General features: G+C 44.8%; 6 non-coding genes across 6 annotated transcripts; 2 read left to right on the top strand and 4 right to left on the bottom strand.

The window, feature by feature from the left end:
• Positions 1–1,405: 1,405 nt before the first annotated feature.
• trnas-uga (transfer RNA serine (anticodon UGA)) lies at positions 1,406–1,487 on the bottom strand. The gene has a single exon. It is a non-coding gene; the product is annotated as a tRNA-Ser (tRNA).
• A 1,343-nt stretch (positions 1,488–2,830) lies between these two features.
• trnas-gcu (transfer RNA serine (anticodon GCU)) lies at positions 2,831–2,912 on the bottom strand. The gene has a single exon. It is a non-coding gene; the product is annotated as a tRNA-Ser (tRNA).
• A 1,624-nt stretch (positions 2,913–4,536) lies between these two features.
• On the top strand, positions 4,537–4,609 carry trnar-acg (transfer RNA arginine (anticodon ACG)). The gene has a single exon. It is a non-coding gene; the product is annotated as a tRNA-Arg (tRNA).
• Positions 4,610–10,833: 6,224 nt separating this feature from the next.
• Positions 10,834–10,906, top strand: trnar-ccu (transfer RNA arginine (anticodon CCU)). The gene has a single exon. It is a non-coding gene; the product is annotated as a tRNA-Arg (tRNA).
• A 6,377-nt stretch (positions 10,907–17,283) lies between these two features.
• trnas-uga (transfer RNA serine (anticodon UGA)) lies at positions 17,284–17,367 on the bottom strand. Its single transcript has one exon. It is a non-coding gene; the product is annotated as a tRNA-Ser (tRNA).
• Positions 17,368–18,907: 1,540 nt separating this feature from the next.
• On the bottom strand, positions 18,908–18,981 carry trnan-guu (transfer RNA asparagine (anticodon GUU)). The gene has a single exon. It is a non-coding gene; the product is annotated as a tRNA-Asn (tRNA).
• Positions 18,982–19,106: the final 125 nt, after the last annotated feature.

Here is a 19,106-nt window from a genome sequence, read left to right as displayed (position 1 = left end):
ACTACAGCAAGCCCCACTGCCGCTGCGTTCTTGCTACAATCTTACCTGGATCGCGAGGCGCCGGCGGAAGCCTATTTCAAAGTCGTTCTCCGTTTCAAAAAAACATTTCCAAAATACAAGCCTTGCAGACAGACACGCCTCAGAGGACTTAAGGGTGGCTTCATGTCGGAATGATAAAGTCTCCCCGTCCGGACATGAAAATGCCACTTTGTTACACACAAAAAAAGAATCAACAACAGAGAAATGCCCACAAGCATTTGAAAAGCCGCACCACGTCGCACTTGAAATAGCTCTTACATTAGTGGTAGACACAGGAATCGCCTTTTTATTTACGCTCTTACCAACGCAATGGAAAGCAAAACAAAGCAAAGCAGAGCAAAACAAAACGAACAAACGAAGACCCTCACGTCCTGCACTTGCATATAACCCCGTTACGTGCCCAAGCGGTATTGTACGTCATCCTAGCACTGCACCCCGGGTCGTACGGTACATGGGAACGAGCACACGCCACGAATCGTCTCGAATCACTGCCTACAGCTGTAAGGCGCCTTGAAGCGTGCACCCCCAACATTCTTCTTTGCGCATCTGTGAAAGGTAAACTCTTGAGCAAACTCTGAACCAGCTCTAAGGAAACTAATCCGATTAGACGTTACTTTGACTCATCTTCTTACGCTCAGTGCCGGATTGCTCAAACTCCAGCTAGGGTTAGGGTTAGCATTCCCACGCTACTTAGACACTTTGTTTACGCTCAGTGCTGGATTTTGGGAACTTCAGGACGAGTGGGAATTTTCTCCTATCTGTCCATTCTGTTTTGTTTTGGAGACTCTTGGCTGCCTATGTTGTTCAGTGCACCGTGAAGGAAACATTTTCCAAAACTGTGTCAGCTCAAAAGTTGTAAGAAAACCTCTCCAGGTGCTTTAACTCTCTTCATTTTTGTCATTTAATGTGACACTCGATGTATAACTGGAGCCTCACATATGCAAATGGTGAGGCTCCAGTTCGACACCCAGTTCCACACCACTTTACAGTATATGACAAAAGCATGGCAGACTGTGCCGGACCAGCTGGTAACTTCCGCTTATTTTGACCATATTAAACATTGGAAATCTTCCCACTTGCATTTGTGACACTTGATTTTGGCTCCACCTAAGACACTCTTAAATCTTCAAACACTTTTCTCTTCTCCCGCAACACACTTGTCTGTCGGCACTATGTGGCAGCGTTGCATGACAACCCATCTCACCACGGAAAGGAACCTAACAGCTTTGGTAAGAGAGTAGAATTACCTGAAGAACTGCTTTCCATGGAAGCAGGACCAAGCGATGTAGCATTTTTATAGTACCAGGAAAGGAGAAGCGGCACTTCGCCTTTGCCGCACAGGCACAAGGTGACGTGCGGCAGACGCCGTAGTCGGCAGGATTCGAACCTGAGCGGGGAGTCCCCAATGGATTTCAAATCCATCGCCTTAACTACTCGGCCACGACTACAGCGAACTCGCCGCCGCCGCATTCCTCCTATAATCTAACACGGAGTGCGAGGTGGCTGCGGAAACCTTTTTAAAGTCGCTCTCTGTTAAAAAAAAAACCTTTCACAAGATACATGCCGGCAGACAGACACGCCTCAGAGGGTTTAAGGCTGGCTTCACGTTCAAATGATAAAGTCTCCCCGTCCGGATGTCAAAATGCAACTTTGGCAGACAGAAAAAACATCAACAAACCACAAATGTGGACAAGGATTTTACAAGCTGCACCACACTGCACTTTCAAAAGCATTTACATTCGTGTTAGACGCAGGAATTGTCTTTGTTTTGCGCGCTTACGAACGCCATAGAAAACGAAACAAAACAAAAGCCCTCAGCTCCTGTACTTGATTATAACGCCATTACGTGTCGAAGCAGGAATTTACGTCATCTTACCACTGCAACATGGGGAATAGAGGGAAATGAACACACGCTACGAATCGTCTCAATCACTCCCTAGAGTCGTAAGGCACATTGAAGGGTGCACCCCCATCATTAATCGTTGGGCCTCTGTAAAAGGAAAGCTGTTGAGCAGTCTTTGAAACAGCTCGGATGAAACACTTGATTGCTTCCATGTGCATCTGGAGTCCACTTCTTATTTTCACTTCACGCCGCCCAAAGCATTTCTAAAACAGGAGATTCGCGTTTGGGAATGCGCCCTGCCCTACAAATAAAACAGGTCTACGGGTCTGAAACCTGCTCCACGGAAAACAGTTCTGTTGCGCTTTTGATCAAAGGGAGATTCTCTGTTCTTACTTTTTGATTACATAACACCCAAAGGGGCTTCTTTGGAGCTGGATTCCAACCAGCATCCTAAAGTTTCTTGGCGGTATCCTTTACAGTCCTCTGTTCGGTCGACAAGGAACAGTAGGGGGCAGCTTTCCTCACACATACAGTGCAATGTACTGTAGTGTTCCCCTTCATTGAATTCGCAGTTCTGCATCAGACCTCTAACTCGTTTCCTTAGCTTGGATTTAAGCCACGAAGCAGGCTTCTACTGTATAAACGTCTAGAGGAATCACAAACTATTTGAGAGGCCATCATCCCAGGGGGAACTGACAAAGTCTATCCCTAAACACCTAGCGCAGTCTCTCGAGAGACTGTCAAAAATCGCTTTCTCCGTTTGTGCTGCAAGTAAGTGAAAACGCGGTCTCAACCCAGAGCCACTTGGCAGCAGCGGCACGTAAATACTGTTACTACCACTGCTCGATACCAACGTTAGCCTACTATACCATGTTCAGCCACCGCTAGAAAATGTAAGGCTCTAGTACTGGAGCAAACAAAAGGAGAGCCAACATCAAACGTAGAGAGCGACGAGGATGGGATTCGAACCCATGCGTGTAGAGCACAATGGATTAGCAGTCCATCGCCTTAACCACTCGGCCACCTCGTCGATGAAACTGGGCTGTCCAGACATGGGTTGGCGCGCTCCAGATGATCTTTTTCTTTTTTTTCCCTCGTACTCAAGGGTCCTTTTCCTGTTCCACATGCGATTTCAACATTTTCCTTGGGAGATGTCAAGCCAGCAAGCCACTGCTGTGGTTCAGTGGCCATTGTGGAGTTCAGTGGCCCTGTTGTACACAGAAAGCACATTGAGCTCCTTGGACATGAAAAGTTCCAGATAAAAGCCATTTGTCATCCTTTCTCTTGGTGTCGATGTTGCTATTGTATGTAAAGGTGGCAACTTGCTCAGCGAGCAGGCGGAGCACACACCGAATGCAGATGTGTCTGAGTGGTGTGTCCAAGTGGCTGCAAAAGGACAACACTACCGGGGCGCCGTTGCTTAGTTGGTTAAAGCGCTTGTCTCTTAAACAGGAGATCCTGAGTCCGAATCCCAGTGGTGCCTTCTTTGTTCTGTCTTCTCGAACAGAACTGGTCCTTACAGACAACCGCCTACGGCTAGACTTAATTAAATGCAAGTATTCATTTCCTGTCTTTAACGCGACTTGTTTTTCTTAAAATGGATGGAACTTGCAAAACATGAAATACAAACATTGCTAATCAGCGCTAGCGGCTGGCAAAAAAAAAGAAGTCAGCAATGTTTTTTTTCTTTAACCTTAACCCTGCTAATGGAGAAGAGTTAAACGACTGAGTCTATGCAGCTTAAACGGTGCTCATGTCGGGTTCTTAGCTGAAAGGGTGGTAAATCACGCTCACCCCAGTCCTTAATCTTTTAAAAGGATACAATATTGAACCTAGTCGCCACATCACATACATCCTGTTCAACGATAAAAAAGTGACATCTATCCTCGATCCAGAGTAAATCCCACGATGAGGGCATATTTTTTTCCACTTTACCATGAGTCGGGCTCAGCTGCACAGAGGCGAGAGCAGAGCAATGAGGTCACAGGGACAGGGGAGTCACACGCTGGCGGTTTGAACACGCGGAAGATCACTGAGGGATCCACAGTATATGGACCCTCCGTGCGCCATCAGTCCACACTCCGGACTCTGAATCCTGCCATCCGAGTTAAGATCTCGGCGGAACCTGAGGCACAGTTCCTTCTTAAAACGTAATCTGGTGAGCATTTCTAGAATCGTACTTGTATAGATGCAGCCTTTAATGTGTTGCTGGGTTAAAATTGATGACTTCTTGAACTTCAGTAGGCAACTGCCCTCTTGATTTCGGATTTAATTTCTTTATTACAGGGGCGCTTTTATGAAGACAGAGTCATGTTCAGGTACTTTGCTTGGTGGAGGAAGCATATTTCGGACTCTGTGATCTGCTCACCTGGAAAGGTCTGCTGTACTACTACAAGAGAGAAGTAGAGTCTGGAAGAATGGACAATTTTATGATGCTTTGGAAGATAATGTTTTTTTTTTCTTTGAAATCGAAATGAATCAGAATATCAGTGCAAAAGACAAACTCTTGGTTTGGTTTAAAGAGATATGGTTTTAAAACAGACAAAATGTAGAAAACAGGTGTTTCTCACTTTTGGAAAAGAATGGACCGGGGGTAATATTTTACTAGGTGCAGTGCTCATCTCACTGGGTTACAGTCCTGCAGTGTCACACCAGGGCCAGTGGCGCAATGGATAACGCGTCTGACTACGGATCAGGAGATTGCAGGTTCGACTCCTGCCTGGCTCGGGTCGTTTTTAAACGCATGGGGCTACTCCCTAAGTAGTCTGTGCTACTTACTGCATTGTAATCGTACCCAGTAAGAGATTTCCTTCATGTAAATGAACTGCACCTGACAGCTTTAGAAAAACACCTGGGCTCAGTACGGTGCTGAGAGCTCAGCGTTGCTGTTCTAATTAGCACGCACTGCATCGGCTATGAGCCCGAACCTTTCAATTATTCCGATCAGTAAGTCAACACGTAGTCCACATGAACGGTAGAAATATTCTCTTGTCTGTCTCTTGTTTGTATAGAACTGAATGTCCCTGACAATGTACTGTTAGTTTTAATTGAAGAACGGCATTTGTGTTCAAATATACCGGACAAGTTTATGTAACTGCTCATGCGACACTCAGTTGTAATTAGTCAAGAAATAAAGTCGAACAATAGCTGCGGGTTTGATTCTGAACGTATGAGATTGCAGCGCCTTTTACTTCCATTGACAAATGATAGAGATTCGAAGAGAGATCCTTCAGACCAGCAAGCAAACCCACGGCTATTTCGGTTTTCTATCTAGGCAACGTTGGTGTCTGCAATAGCATACATGAAAGCGTGATGCAATTTCTGTGGCTACATTTGTTGCACATCATGCACAGTAAGAGTGTTTCTAACACCAAATAAAAAGTCAACAATTAGCGATCACGCCTTCTCCTCAGTTAACCCACTGAAACCCTTGCTGTTAACAGTTCTTTACTGCGTGCTTTACCAGCACCTACATATCGTGTCGGTTCTTTCAGCTTTATTCATTAGGTTTTCAAAGGCATAAGTAGAGCACCAGAGGTGCGAACGCAAAATGTGTAGTTATCTGAAGAATTGATTTCCATGGCAGCGGGTCCAAGCGATTTCGCGTTGTTATAGTACCAGGAAAGGAAAAGCGGCACTTCGCCTCTGCCGCGCAGGCACAAGGCGACGTGCGGCAGACGCCGGAGTCGGCAGGTTTCGCACCTGCGCGGGGAAGCCCCAACGCATTTCGAGCCCATCGCCTTAACCACTCGAGCACGACAAATGCGAGCTCGCCGCCGCCGCATTCCTCCTATAATCAAACACGGACTGCGATTTGGCTGCGGAAACCTTTTTAAAGTTGCTCTCCGTTAAAAAAAATACCTTTCACAAGATTCGTGCCGGCAGACAGACACGCCTCAGAGGGTTTAAGGCTGGCTTCACGTTCAAATGATAAAGTCCCCCAGTCCGGATGTCAAAATGCAACTTTGGCAGACAGAAAAAACATCAACAAACCAAAAATGTGGACAAGGATTTTACAAGCTGCACCACACTGCACTTTCAAAAGCATTTACATTCGTGTTAGACGCAGGAATTGCCTTTGATTTGCGCGCTTACGAACGCCATGGAAAACGAAACAAAACTAAAGCCCTCAGCTCCTGCACTTGATTATAATGCCGTTACGTGTCGAAGCAGGAATTTACGTCATCCTACCACTGCAACACGGGGAATAGAGGGAAATGAGCACAAGCTACGAATTGTCTCTAATCAGTCCCTACAGTTGTAAGACGCCTGGAAGCGTGCACCCCCATCATTAATCTTTGCGCATCTGTGCAAGGTAAACTCTGGAGCAGTCTCTGAAACGGCTCAAAGGAAACACGTGATTGATTCCATATGCATCTGGGGTTCATTTCTTATTTACATTTAATTCAAGGGAAAGGCTTGGGTCAGTTTCAGACCTTCAGCCCAATCTGCGCCGCCAGAACGACAACGGCTCCTCTGGTCTTTGGGGTGCGGTTGTGACCCCGTAACCTAAAGTGTTGGTGGCAGACAAATGGAGACTAACAGGTGATGTCCTAGGACATGACTACATTGTGACACTCGGTGGGGATGGTGACCATTGCTTGGAAAAGAGTGCGAGGCCCCTTTAGAAAAACATTTTGTTAACAGGCATTCTGCCTCAGCCTAAACACCTATAGCTTGCAAAGCGCATGCTATTAGACAGGCACCTCTGCAAGACCTTAAGAGTCTCTTAAACTAGTGATAGTAAGGTGTTCCCAATGGGCGATGTTTGGCTTTCAAATCATCTCTCTGTGGAAGCGCCGAGATGCAGCTGTTTAAGGCTTAGAAGCAGCTGACTGTTTCACTACCTAGCTGATTACTGTCAGTCAGGGAGCTCAGAGGTGAAAAGCCTGTCTGAGAGACAATTCGCCGTCGATGAGTTCAATATGTTCCGTACCAGCTCGGCGCAACTGAGATCATCTTGGTAGCCGTGTAGCTCAGATGAGTGAGAGCGTGTGTGTGTGTACCACCGTGATTGGATGCCGGTCCTTCTCAGGTCACAGTAAACCTTCTGCTGCCTAACTTCCCTAATTTTGGGGATCCCTTTGAAAAAGCAAAGGAAAAAAAACTGGCTCTTCATCAGCATGATCGACCTCACCCAGTGTGGCGCAGTGGCCTAATGGCTAAGACACTGGCCTTCTAAGCCAGGGATTGTGGGTTTGAGTACCATCTGGGGTGCTCCTGTCCCATTTTGAGCGTACAAATGTCCTTTTGATTTGCAAAGCTACAACCCCACCTTACTCAGTGAGCGTCTCTTCTTTTCTCTCACATACAGTTGGGAGAAAAACTTTTGTAAACAGCCCTTCGGAATGATGTGGATTTCTGCATGAATGGCTCCTAACATGTGATCTTATCTTTATCTAAGTCATAATAATTAATAAAGAGAGTCTGATTTAACAAACAACACACGCCCAACATTTGACATTGCTGTTTCTTTATTGACCAAATGGTTTAAACAATCAAGGTCATTGATGGAAAAAGTACGTGAACCCTTATATTAAGGAGCTAGTGGAACCTCCTTTATGACAAAAACCTCAATCCCCACTTTCTGTAGCGGCTGGTCAGACCTGAGCAGCGGTTAGGAGGTATTTTGGCCTATTCCTCTATGCAAAACTGTTTCAGTTCATGTATATTTTTGGGATGTCTTGCGCTGAACGGCCTGCTTCAGATCACGCCACAGCACTTCAATGGGATTGGGGTCAGGACTCTTACTTGGCCATCCCAAAATACGGAATTTCTTCTGTTTCAGCCACTCTGTTGTTGATGTACTCCTTTGTTTTTGTCATGCTGCATGACCCAGCCTCTTTCGAGTTTTAGATCACAGGCAGACACCCTGACATTCTGCTGTAGAATTTCCTGATACATCTTGGAATTCATCGGTCCCTCGATGATTGCAAGCCGTACAGCCTCCGCCATGTTTCCCAGGTGGGATGAGGTTTTGGAGTTGGTATGCGGTGTTTTGTTATCTCCAAACATAACGCTGTGCACATTTACCAACAAGTTCAACTTTTGTCATGTCTGTCCACAGAACATTGTTCCAGGAGTTGCTGTGGAACATCCATGTGGTCTTTAGCAAACTTGAGAGGGGCAGTGGTGGTTTTTTTTGGGGGGAGAGCAGTGGTTTCCTCCGTGGTGACCTCGCATGATCACCGCTCCTGTTCAGATTTCTTCTTATGGTGGACTCATGGACACAGACGTAAGACAAAGTCAACCACCTGTTCGCTAGATCCCATCCCCACTCAGCTAGTCAAAGATTCCCTCGAAGGACTGGCAGGACCTATAATTAGTATGATGAATGCATCGCTTGCGTCAGGCGTTGTACCTGATCAATTTAAGGTAGCGGTTGTTAGACCGCTCCTTAAGAAGTCAAATTTGGATCCACAAGTTCTTAACAACTACAGGCCTGTCTCAAAGGTCCCATTTCAATCTAAAAGTTTTGAGAGAATAGTTGTTGCCCAATGTCAATCGTATCTGGATTCAAATAATATACTTGAGAAATTTCAGTCTGCTTTCTGAAACTGCATTAACGAGAGTCGTAAATGATATTCTCTTAGCTACTGATGTGGGGAATGCAACAGTGCTTGTGCTTCTAGATCTTAGAGCTGCCTTTGACACGGTTGACCTCTCTGTTTTGTTACACAGGCTTGAGTTTGAGGTTGGCTTATCTGGAACCGTCCTTCAGTGGTTTACTTCACATTTTACTCATCGTTTTCATTATGTTCAAATATCTAATAATTGTACTGCTTCATCAACGTCACCAGTTCAATTTGGGGTACCAGACGGATCAGTGCCGGGGCCAATATTGCTCTCTCTCTCTACATGCTGCTGCTAGGTAGGATAATACGAAAAAATAATATGAACTTTCATTCATATGCTGATGACACTCAAATAAACATTTTGTTCACACCAAACGACAACTTTTCTATTATCACTTTAGTTAAATGCATTAATGAAGGAAAGACTTGGATGTGTGAAAACTTTTTGTTACTCAACTCTGAGAAAACTGAGGATCTGTTGATCGGAGGCAACAATACTGATAGGACTACTATAACTTCAGCACTTAACTCAGAGGATTTAAACATTTGCCTCAAAGAGACAGCACGTAACCTAAGTGGCATATTAGACACAAGGCTCTTAACAACTTGCATTGTTAAGTGCCTTGAGACAACCTTGTTGTGAAAGGTGCTATATAGAAATACATTGATTTGAACTGAATTGACAATGTAAAATGTTGTGTGTGTTGTTTGTTAAACAAGACTGTCTTTATTTATTATTATGTGTCAGATGAAGATCAGATCACATTTTAAGAGCCAATCATGTAGAAATCCAGATCATTCGCGTTTTAAAAGTTGCGGGAAAAGCAAAACAGGTGCTTTTCCTTTGTTGCGCAGACACACGACGACACCGTAGGCGGCAGGACTCGAAGCTTCGCAGGGAGACCCCGATGGCTTTCTAGTCCATCGCCCTAACCACTCGGCCGCCGCCGCCGCCACTGCCTTTTTGATGCAGTCTAACATAGAGTGCCGGGCAGCGGCGGAAACCTTTTTCAAAGTCGCTTTCCGTTTAACAACAACAAAAAAAACTTTCACAAAATGCATGCTAGCAGACAAATGCGCCTCAGAGGACTTAAGGCTGGCTTCAAGTTGGAATGATAAAGTCTCCCCGTCCGGTCAGGAAAAGGGAACTTTGTTAGACAGAAAGAAGGAAGTAACAATAACGTAGAATTGTGTGCAAGGATTTTAGAAGCTGCGCAGCCCTGCAGTTTCAATAGCCCTTTTATTCGTGTTAGATGCTGGAATTGCCTTTTTTTGACGCTCTTACGAATGCGATGTCAACGAAAACAGAACAAAGCACAAAAAACCCTCAAGTCCTGCAGTTGGATAGAATGCCGTTACGCGTCCAAGCCGTATTTGACTTCATCCTACCATTGCAACACGGGGCGTATATGGAAACGAACACACGCTACGAATTGTCTCTAATCAGTCCCTACAGTTGTAAGGCGCCTGGAAGCGTGCACCCCCATCATTAATCTTTGCGCATCTGTGCAAGGTAAACTCTGGAGCAGTCTTTGAAACGGCTCAAAGGAAACACGTGATTGATTCCATGTGCATCTGGGGTTCATTTATTTATTTACATTTAATTCAAGGGAAAGGCTTGGGTCAGTTTCAGACGGCCTCCAACAGCGAGATTCAAGCGCCCCACCTTCAGCCCAATCTGTGCCGCCAGAACGCCAACGGCTCCTCTGGTCTTTGGGGTGCGGTTGTGACCCCTTAACCTAAAGTGTTGGTGGCAGACAAATGGAGACTAACAGGTGATGTCCTAGGACATGACTACATTGTGACACTCGGTGGGGATGGTGACCATTGCTTGGAAAAGAGTGCGAGGCCCCTTTAGAAAAACATTTTGTTAACAGGCATTCTGCCTCAGCCTAAACACCTATAGCTTGCAAAGCGCATGCTATTAGACAGGCACCTCTGCAAGACCTTAAAAGTCTCTTAAACTAGTGATAGTAAGGTGTTCCCAATGGGCGATGTTTGGCTTTCAAATCATCTCTCTGTGGAAGCGCCGAGATGCAGCTGTTTAAGGCTTAGAAGCAGCTGACTGTTTCACTACCTAGCTGATTACTGTCAGTCAGGGAGCTCAGAGGTGAAAAGCCTGTCTGAGAGACAATTCGCCGTCGATCAGTTCAATATGTTCCGTACCAGCTCGGCGCACCTGAGATCATCTTGGTAGCCGTGTAGCTCAGATGAGTGAGAGCGTGTGTGTGTGTACCACCGTGATTGGATGCCGGTCCTTCTCAGGTCACAGTAAACCTTCTGCTGCCTAACTTTCCTAATTTTGGGGATCCCTTTGAAAAAGCAAAGGAAAAAAAAAACTGGCTCTTCATCAGCGTGATCGACCCAACCCAGTGTGCCCCAGTGGCCTAATGGATAAGGCACTGGCCTCCTAAGCCAGGGATTGTGGGTTCGAGTCCCATCTGGGGTGCTACTGTCCCTTTTTGAGCGTACAAATGTCCTTTTGATTTGCAAAGCTGCAACCCCACCTTACTCAGTGAGCGTCTCTGCTTTTCTCTCACATACAGTTGGGAGATGTCTTGCACTGAACGGCCTGCTTCAGATCACGCCACAGCACTTCAATGGGATTGGGGTCAGGACTCTTACTCGGCCATCCCAAAATACGGAATTTCTATTGTTTCAGCCACTCTGTTGTTGATGTACTCCTTTGTTTTTGTCATGCTGCATGACCCAGCGTCTTTCGAGTTTTAGATCACAGGCAGACACCCTGACATTCTGCTGTAGAATTTCCTGATACATCTTGGAATTCATCGGTCCCTCGATGATTGCAAGCCGTACAGCCTCCGCTATGCTTCCCAGGTGGGATGAGGTTTTGGAGTTGGTATGCAGTGTTTTGTTATCTCCAAACATAACGTTGTGCACATTTACCAACATGTTCAACTTTTGTCACTGTCCACAGAACATTGTTCCAGGAGTTGCTGTGGAACATCCATGTGGTCTTTAGCAAACTTGAGAGGGGCAGTGGTGGTTTTTTTGGGGGGGAGAGCAGTGGTTTCCTCCATGGTGACCTCGCATGATCACCACTCCTGTTCAGATTTCTTCTTATGGTGGACTCATAAACACAGACGTAAGACAAAGTCAACCACCTGTTCGCTAGATCCCATCCCCACTCAGCTAGTCAAAGATTCCCTCGAAGGACTGGCAGGACCTATAATTAGTATGATGAATGCATCGCTTGCGTCAGGCGTTGTACCTGATCAATTTAAGGTAGCGGTTGTTAGACCGCTCTTAAGAAGTCAAATTTGGATCAACAAGTTCTTAACAACTACAGGCCTGTCTCAAAGGTCCCATTTCAATCTAAAAGTCTTGGGAGAATAGTTGTTGCCCAACGTCAATCATATCTGGATTCAAATAATATACTTGAGAAATTTTAGTCTGGTTTCTGAAACTGCATTAACAAGAGTCGTAAATGATATTCTCTTAGCTACTGATGCAGGGAATGCAACAGTGCTTGTGCTTTGCTTCTAGATCTTAGAGCTGCCTTTGACACGGTTGACCTCTCTGTTTTGTTACACAGGCTTGAGTTTGAGGTTGGCTTATCTGGAACCGTCCTTCAGTGGTTTACTTCACATTTTACTCATCGTTTTCATTATGTTCAAATATCTAATAATTGTACTGCTTCATCAATGTCACCAGTTCAATTTGGGGTACCAGAAGATCAGTGCTGGGACCAATATTGCTCTCTCTCTCTACATGCTGCTGCTAGGTAGGATAATATGAAAAAATAATATGAACTTTCATTCATATGCTGATGACACTCAAATAAACATTTTGTTTACACCAAACGACAACTCTTCTATTATCAGTTTAGTTAAATGCATTAAGGAAGGAAATACTTGGATGTGTGAAAACTTTTTGTTACTCAACTCTGAGAAAAATGAGGATCTGTTGATCGGAGGCAACAATACTGATAGGACTACTATAACTTCAGCACTTAACTCAGAGGATTTAAACATCTGCCTCAAAGAGACAGCACGTTACCTAGGCGGCATATTAGACACAAGGCTCTTAACAACTTGCATTGTTAAGTGCCTTGGGACAACCTTGTTGTGAAAGGTGCTATATAGAAATACATTGATTTGAATTGAATTGACAATGTAAAATGTTGTGTGTGTTGTTTGTTAAACAAGACTGTCTTTATTTATCAAAAAATAAAAGGAATTTGCTAGGAATGCAAACGTTAGGTTGCGCTTCTTCATGCTGCATCGTCGGCATGAGTGGAGCTTTTTAAACGTCTGTACTTACTGTGCCCCATAAGAAATCGTTTGTCCCCATTCAAAAGAGATTGTGCGATGTCCTGCAGTGTTCGCAAAGCAAACCTTTGACAGTTTGAAAAGAGGAATTTATTCTGCTTCCTGTGCGTGCAGTAGTTACAAAGTTGAACGTCTTTACACGATCTGCTGCAGTTTTCAGTGGGCGGGCTTTGTCAGAGGGCTTGGAAAAACGCACTGTGTTTCGGCTCGGGAAACATCATGAGAAGTGTCCTGCATGTTTTCTGTGTATAGCTGTCTTTTAACGCATACAGAATTCATTCGAAATCATTGATTTCTCCAATTAACAAGGTTCCCTTAAAGGATGAGTCAAAGTAACGTCTAATCGGATTAGTTTCCTTAGAGCTGGTTCAGAGTTTGCTCAAGAGTTTACCTTTCACAGATGCGCAAAGAAAAATGTTGGGGGTGCACGCTTCAAGGTGCCTTACAGCTGTAGGGAGTGATTCGAGACGATTTGTGGCGTGTGCTCGTTCCCATATACCGTACGCCCCGGGGTGCAGTGCTAAGATGAAGTACAATACCGCTTGGGCACGTAACGGCGTTACACGCAAGTGCGGGACGTGAGGCTTTTCGTTTGTTCATTTTGTTTTGCTCTGCTTTGCTTTGTTTCGTGGTCAAGAGGCGTAAGGTAAGTCGTAATCCAGGGAGAACACTGGTGGCAAACAGTCCGAGGTGAGAGGCGAGGTCCAAAGTCGAAAAGGCAGAAGGGGAGTCCAATATCCAGAATAAACGAGGTAATGGAAAAAACGCCAGGTAGAGCTCTCAAGGAGTAGACTCAATACCAGCGGGAAGCAAGTAAAGATGGTAAAAATAGCACTGCGTACCCCACGGTGGAGTGTGTGCAGGTGGGTTAACTCGTGCGGCGGCGTTTGTTAATAATCACCCTCTGCTGGTGCTGTTTAGATTGCTTAAGAGTTGGTCTTAACTGCCTGGCGGTCATGACAAGCTCCTCTTTAAGCTGTGGTTTAGTTTTGCATTCATGTGTTTCTAGAGCAGTTATTTATGGGGGTGGGTGGGTCCTTCACAGAGGCTCAGGACAAATCCCCTGCATGAAAGTCTACTGTGTGCGTTCAAACAGTCACAGGTCAAGAGCCAGGCAGGAGGACAATGGACAGATGAGCCAACGAACTAAAAATAAAAGAACAGATATGAAAAAGCCACCATCTTTTTCTTTTTGACATTTTCCGACTTTCATGCAAGCCAGGACAAAGTTGCTCGTAGCTACTTGTGGATTCAAATACTCTATCGAGTGCTTTGATGAGTTTTTGCAATTTGATTGTCGTCCTGTCAGCCTGTTTCTGTTTTTTTTTTTTCAATCTAGGGATGGAAAGTATGAGGGAAATGATGGAGCAATCAATAACCGCTCCGGAAAAATGGCAGAAAGAAATGGTCCGTCACTAAGGACATTTGTGAAGCAGAGGAGTGACATCACCACAAAGGCGACTTATTCTGCTGATCGTTTTGGTGAATAATGATTGAGGCGTGTTAAGAGAAAGGTAGCTGCGTCAGCATGCTTAGGCTGCAAAGGATAAAGCAAAGGTTTACTCCATGCTGAAAAGAGAAGAAAAGAAGCACAACGTTTCGACTGTGGAGCCTTCTGCGCCATCTTCTTTAGCGATGGTGATGATGTTTACATTGGAAAAACTGAGACACGCATACTGGAGGGGCTTGAACCACCAACTTTTCAGCACCACAGAGTCTGACAGTCTTTTGTGCACCCTACATTTGCAGGTTTATGGTCAAAGAAAACAATCACTTGCGCTTCTTGCAGCCGGCAATCTTTTTCCACTGACAACCAAGAAATGGATTTCATCTTTCACAAGCTGTATGGATTTCTTCAAAAACAAGTTATTCCAGAAAGGAAATGAATTCTTGCATTAAACTGAACCAAGCTGTACATGTTTGTCTGAAATGATACATTCGGCACAACAAGACACGGAGAGAGGCACCGCTGGTATTCAGACCCAGGATCGCCTGCTTACTAGGCGGGCACTTTAAGCCACTAGGGAACAGCGCCAGCGGAGCACCGCGCTTTTACAGACACTTGGACACATCTGCGTTCGGTGTGCACTTAACCTGCTCTCTGAGCCCGTTGCCTCCGTCCCATTTAATAGCAGAACTGACGCCAAGAGAAATGATGAGAAATGGCATTTATCGGGCACTTTTCATGTCCAAGGAGCTCAATGCCCTTGACACCTCCCCAAGGCGACAGAGCTGTGCATTCTTTGGCGACACCATTTTTTCTTTTGTTTAATTTCTATACTTATTGATAGAATAAAAACGATATGTCATGTACTGTAAGGGAAATGTCTCTTTTCATGGGGAAAGCTAGCACCAGCAAATGTTGTGTTTAGAAGAAGTGATTTAACATGACACGTGACCTAATTTACCGGAGCAAAAGCTCACCCAGCAAGCCCTGCTTTACTTCTACAGGAGAGAAGTACTGTAGAGTCTGCAAGATGTTCAGCTGGGTAGCTACGTCAGCATGCCTCGGCTGCAAAGGAACAAGTACTAGGTTTATTGCATGCTGAAAAGAGAAGAACGGAAACACAGCGTTTCGACTGTGAGGTCTTCTCACACCTGAAGAAGCCTCACACCTGTAAAAGGCTCCATGGTTTTCTTTCTTCTCTTTTCAACATGGAATACACCTATTGTCTGCAAGATGTGACAATTTCATGGTGTTTTGGAAGAAAACCTTTTTTCTTTGAATTCAAAATCAATCGGAATTTCAGCACAACACATCAACACTTTTTCTGTTTTAAGGAGATGATATTTTAAACCTGACAAAAATAGTAGGAAACACAAGTTTCTTGCTGTGAAAATTTAGATGGGGAAGTGTACTACTAGTAGCAGTGTAGAGCTCTCTGTGGTGGAGTGCAAGCGCATGTTCTATGGGCCAGTGGCGTAATGGATAATGCGTCTGACTTCGGATCAGAAGATTGGAGGTTCGAGTCCTGCCTGGCTCGTGAGGCTTTTAAACCTCTCAGGTTCCTAGGTAACAGGTTGCCGTCATGTATATGAACTATAGAAAAGCATTTGCCACAACCCGTAAATTAGCACGCAAGTGCGGGCTGGTGAACACAGAACTGTATGGAGATCATCTCCAGCTCCGAGCTCAATTGCAATGAAAAAACATGCAGAACAGAACTGGAGAGCAGCTGAATTTGTGCTCAGTAGGGTGGGGAGGACTCAGCATTGCTATTGTTCTAATTGGCATGAACTGCAGGGGATCTGAATCAGAACATGTCAGTCAGTTTGATCATTGCGTCAATATGTAGGCCACGTTAATACAGAATTATTACTTTGTCTGTCTCGTCTTTGTATATAGCTGAATGTCCCTGACAATTTCATGTTAGTTTTTAAGAACGACATTGGTGCTAATATATACATATATAGCATATAAGGAACACGTAAAAGTTTAGTCCATGCTGAAAAGATAAGAAAACCGCCACAACGTTTCATCTTGGAATAAATCTTTACTTGTTGTTTTGCAGCCTACCCATTCTGACCTAACTCCTCCCTTGAAATTCCCTAACAGATAAGGGTACGTAACGGCTCATGCGATGCTCAGTTGCAATTTGTCCCAAAACAAACAAGAACAGCAGCTGAGGGTTTGAGTTTGAACATGCACTGTATTAAAGCAGCTTTTATTTCCATTGATAAATGCTAGATATTCCTACAGAGATTCTCCAGGTGAGTAAGCGATTCCTGTTTCTGTTTCTATTTCTGTTTCATATATACAGTATATATATGTTACATGTGTCTCTGCAATAGTATAAATGTGTTATACACTATCAGGGGCTGCTTTTTTGTGCACCTCATCTACAACAAGGGTTTTTTTTTCATTTATGTTTGTGGACCTTCACCATTTGAGGAAGTGAGTTAGATAAGAAAGTTACAGGTATGGTGAGCAATGACTGACAAAGGCACGTACTGCGTATTCCTTACAGAAGTGTAAGCAATTTGTTCTAAAAAACACCGGCTAAAGTCCAACATCGTTAGCAATCTTATTACTTAAACAGAATTAACATCAATAAACTGTAAGGTGCTGGTACATGCGAGTAGATTTGATCTTCTATTAAACAAAAATGCAATTACAGCTCTAAAAAGGTCAACCTAGACTTCTGTAACAGATCTGTTCAGGTCATCGCTGTTTCTCTGACCTTGTGAGTCTTTGGAATTTTAAAAGTGTATTTTGCTTGCCTTTCATGTGGTCTGTGTACAAGTCACTGTGGCGTATGCGGTCCTACACAGCCTTGCTATAGACGTGACGAGCCTCCGCTATGTTGCAATGGAGAACAGGTTCAGTACGGAGCTGCCGAGAAAATTCAGCTGGAAAGCTCGTTGCAGAAAAGCATCGTTATCTGTGTCCAGCGGCAAAGCGTCCATCGTGGGTGCTGAAGAATCGATTTCACAGGCTGCGGGTCCAGGCGATTTAGAGTGTTAAAGGTCCCAGCGAAAACGAAACGGCGCTGGTCCTTTTACACGCACGCACGCAACCAAATGCAAAGGACGCCGTAGTCGGCAGGATTTGAACCTGCGCGGGGAGACCCCAACGGATTTCAAGTCCGTCACCTTAACCCCACTCGGCCACGACTACAGCGAGCGCCGCGGCCGCTGCCTTCTTGCTACAATCGAACAGGGAGTGCGAGGCGGCGGCGGCAGCGGAGGCAACTTTTTTCAAGTTCGCTCTCCGTTTAAGAAACCTTTTACGCCATACGTGCAAGCAGACACACACACACACACCTCAGAGGACTTAAGGGTGGCTTCAAGTTGGAATGATAAAGTCTCCCCGTTCGGACATGAAAACAGAACGTTCTTAGACTGAAAGCAATCAACAACGGAGACATGTGGACGACGATTTTAGTCACTGCAGTTTGAATAGCATTTTTACTCCAGTTACAGGAGATGCACCAATGGCCCTTGACCTACGCTCTTACCAATGCCTTGAACATTCAAACAAAACAGCCCTCAAGTCCTGCGGTTTAATATAACGCTGTTACGTGTCGAGGCAGTATTTTTCTCTGTCCTACCGTTGAGACACGGGGCGTATATGGAAACGGACACATGCTACGGATCGTCTCTAATCGGTCCCTACAGTTGGAAGGCTCCTTGAAGCGTGCACCCCCATCATTCATCTTTGCGCATCTGTGAAAGGTAGACTCTTGAGCAATGTTTGAGCCAGCTCTAAGGCAACTAGTGCTATTGGACAGACACCTCTGGAAGATCCTAAGAGTCTCTTAACACCACTTCCAGCAGTAAGCTTAATTGTTCGCTGGAGGTCTCCCACCCAGGTACTGACCAGGCAAAGAATCACCAGTACATTGAATGAGGAAGTTAATCCTGAAATCCAATTACATATCTCAAGGTAAGACAAATCCATAAGAACATGTCTTAGTATTACTTCGTTTACATTAGTATGGCACTGAGTTGGAGCTCATCTTTAAGCTGTGGTTTAGTTTTGCATTCATGTGTTTCTAGAGCAGTTATTTATGGGGGTGGGTGGGTCTTCCACAGAGGCTCAGGACAAATCCCCCGCCTGAAAGTCTAATGTGTGCGTTCAGACAGTCACAGGTCAAGAGCCAGGCAGGAGGACAATGGACAGAAGAGCCAACGAACTAAAAATAAAAGAACAGATATGAAAAAGCCACCATCTTTTTCTTTTTGACATTTTCCGACTTTCATGCAAGCCAGGACAAAGTTGCTCGTAGCTACTTGTGGATTCAAATACTCTATCGAGTGCTTTGATGAGTTTTTGCAATTTGATTGTCGTCCTGTCAGCCTGTTTCTGTTTTTTTTTTTCAATCTAGGGATGGAAAGTATGAGGGAAATGATGGAGCAATCAATAACCGCTCCGGAAAAATGGCAGAAAGAAATGGTCCGTCACTAAGGACATTTGTGAAGCAGAGGAGTGACATCACCACAAAGGCGACACATTCTGCTGATGGTTTTGGTGAATAATGATTGAGGCGCGTTAAGAGAAAGGTAGCTGTGTCAGCATGCGTAGGCTGCAAACGATCAAGCAAAGGTTTACTCCATGCTGAAAAGAGAAGAAAAGAAGCACAACGTTTCGACTGTGGAGCCTTCTGCGCCATCTTCTTTAGCGGTGATGATGTTTACATTGGAAAAACGGAGACATGCGTCCCTGGGTGGGCTTGAACCACCAACCTTTCGGTTAACAGCCGAACGCGCTAACCGATTGCGCCACAGAGACTGACGGCCGCTTGTGCTCCCTACATTTGCAGGTTTATGGTCAAAGAAAACAATCACTTGCGCTTCTTGCAGCCGGCAATCTTTTTCCACTGACAACCAAGAAATGGATTTCATCTTTCACAAGCT

The sequence above is a fragment of the Lepisosteus platostomus genome, unplaced genomic scaffold, assembly GCF_059453375.1.
Source record: "Lepisosteus platostomus isolate fLepPlt1 unplaced genomic scaffold, fLepPlt1.hap1 Scaffold_63_H1, whole genome shotgun sequence".
In the NCBI taxonomy this organism is placed as follows: Eukaryota; Metazoa; Chordata; class Actinopteri; order Semionotiformes; family Lepisosteidae; genus Lepisosteus; species Lepisosteus platostomus.
This window is presented reverse-complemented; position numbering and strand designations above follow the sequence as displayed.